The sequence below is a fragment of the Propithecus coquereli genome, unplaced genomic scaffold, assembly GCF_000956105.1.
Source record: "Propithecus coquereli isolate 6110/MARCELLA unplaced genomic scaffold, Pcoq_1.0 Scaffold243, whole genome shotgun sequence".
NCBI lineage: Eukaryota > Metazoa > Chordata > Mammalia > Primates > Indriidae > Propithecus > Propithecus coquereli.
Window position 1 is genome coordinate 4,773,950 of NW_012147986.1, and position 3,008 is coordinate 4,776,957.

The following is a 3,008-nucleotide window of genomic DNA, read 5'->3' on the forward strand; positions in this document are numbered from 1 at the left end:
AGTGTGTGTTCAAGCAATGGGACCATAAACATGGTTGTGTTTTAAAGGAAAAACGGTAGTTTAAAAATTCATTTTCTTACTATACATATGTGCTTCCTGTGTATCTTGGAATATAGTTATTTATTGTATAGACAATAGTGTAATTTTTTTCTTTCCTTTTTTTTTTTGAGACAAGGCGTCACTCTGTCACCCAGGCTAGAGTGCAGTGGTGTCATCACAGCTTACTGCAACCTCACGCTCCTGGGATCAAGTGATCCTTCTGCCTCAGCCTCTGAGTAGCAAGGACTACAGGTGTGCACCACTATGCCTGGCTAATTTTTCTATTTTTAGTAGAGATGGGGACTCCCTCTTGCTCAACTTGGTGTGGAACTCCTGGCCTCAAGCAATCCTCCCATCTGGGCCTCCCCGAGTGCTAGGATTACAGGTTTAAGCCACCGCACCCGGCCCAATATCACAAATTTTACAAAGTTTACTGTTACATGTTCTCATCGAATGAGTGGAAACACTAGTTTAGAAAACAATAGAGAAGATTATACTTCTCCTAGTTCTGCAATAATAGCCCAAACCTTCCAAATGAGAAGATGTTGGTGAGTTTGTGGTCGTGAATGTATCCAAATGTCTCCACGATTTGACTGTTTTTACAAAGTCAGAGAAATTGGATCATTATCTTTCTTCTCATAGCAACTTTTGGGTTTTCTGTCTAACAGACTAATGGCCCAAGTCATTGGTAGCTTTACTATGACCTTCTAGGACTGTTCTTTATGGAAGGAATTGGCTTTTATTTATATATGGTTCTTAGGGTTAAGTTTGGGTCCCTCCAACCATTGTTACCAGAGCTCTGCAAAGCCTAACGTGTTACATGAATACAAGAGCTGGTGAGAGAAACAATTACAAAACAGAATGATCCTATTTTATTTTAAAAAGAAAATGAAATGTATAAAAGATAATTCATGTGCACCTGCACACACACACGCACGTCACAGTTATGCACCAAATAGCAGTATAACATAGTGTTGAAAAGCTTGGGTTTTGGAGCCACACAGACCTCAGTTCATCTTCCAGCCCCAGCACTTAATCTCTCTTTTCTCAGGATCACAAAATGATTTTCAGTTAACTGAGAAGACTTAAAAACAGCATATGGTAGAGGTTTCAAAATGCTTAAAACTATGCCTTTTATAAACTATTAATATTCATTCCCATGCTCTTCTAGCTGCAGAGTAATGATTCTTCATGCCCTGCTAACCATCCAGACTCAGACCTCTCAACCCTTCTACACCAATGCCTCTGGGTCCTGAGCACTCTGTTGGGGTTGAAAGTTCTTAAACTCAGTGTTCACAGTGTCTAATCCTCCTACTCACCACTATCTAAACATCCTGTAGCTCCTTTCTGGCTAATGTCTCTGTCGCTCTGTCTTAAGAACATGCTCATCTCTACTGCTGCTTGATTTCAGTCTTCTGAGACTCCTCTCATGATCTCAATCCCATAAATCCTTACTCTTAAACACATATCCTTTGAGCACCAGCATTTTTTTGTACGTGGTCTCCAAAGATCAGTCTTTTCCCCAAAGCATCTGCTAAAAGCAAATGATTCAACGTCTCTGGTGTCCAGATTAGTGAGGTTTTACTCTACACTGAGAATATCCATTACTAATTAGACCTTGAATATGTACATTTTGGGGTTTAACTTAGAATAAATACCACTACGAATAAGTTTCATTTTGTGCTTTATCATATACTATTAAGAAGAGTTTCTTGCATTACGACATCACTTAGAAAAGATAAAAATAAGAAATATACTCACATTTAAAGAAGGACCATGGGGTTTAATACTTCCTAGTTAGGAAAAAGCTCTTTCTTCTACAACATCAAGATAGTTTTGTAACAAATAGCAGATTACAATATATTGCGGTGGGTAGTACTCTTACTTTGCCATTTATTCAACTCCATGACAGCGGGAGATTTTATTCAGGTTTTGTTCAGTCATAGCCAAGTTTTACTCAAAATCATAGACAGTACAATCAATTTGAAGGTACTTTCTGTAACTTGTTTTCTGCAAATAAAACCATTCCATTGGCTCTTGGGTGGATCCACTCTAATTGCTAATTTCAGTGCTTTATAGGATCCCATAAAAAGAAGCAAGGAAAGAAGGGAGCCCAGAGAGTGGGTTGGAAGGGGATGTAGGTTGAGAATTTCAAGGCTCGAGGCTTAAGATTAGTGTAGGGGCAAGAAAGGGGGGTTGATAACTAGAAAGGATACAACTGGAGCATGAGTTTCTGGGAGGATCTGGATGCAATTGTTAGCTGGAGGCTCTACTGTTTCCTTACTCTTTCACTCTTCACTGTTCCCCTTTGCTTTTTGCAATGTTCTCTTTTTCTTGGCAACCTTTGCTTATAAAGCTACTGATGCTGATGCTGGGAAAAGACATAGGTCCTGCTATTAAATAATTGTAAATACTTTTATAGTAAAAGAGAGAGTCTTCTCTGCTCAGCTGGAATAATTAATGATTATAGTAATATCTTGGAACTAAAATGGGCAGCAATTTCACATATAATGGGAAAAGCTAATTGAAACTAAGCAGAATCACCATTGACAAAATTTGTGCCTCAAGTGAAATAGGCCCTAAAACTCAATTGCTTTTGGGCATAGATAATCTGCTTATATGTTAATATCTCTCTTCCTTCAAATTTGTCACTTGAATGGTTAAGAGATCTTATCTGGTTTTATGAGAACTTGAAAATGCTCTTTAAAATCACAGAAGACACAGAATTCACTAAAGAAAACTTATTTCCAAACATTTCATTTTTACTCAAAAATATACAATTTTTAAAATATTTTCTTAGAAGTGTGGTCAACTTCCTAATTTTGATAAAATGCATAAAATGCATCTACACTGCAATTTCCAGCTCTGACATTAAGAATTTTAGTGCTAGTGCAATTTGCCATTCATGCAGAAACAAGTTCTATATACAGTATTATAAATTTTGTATGTCTGATAACACATTTATAAAT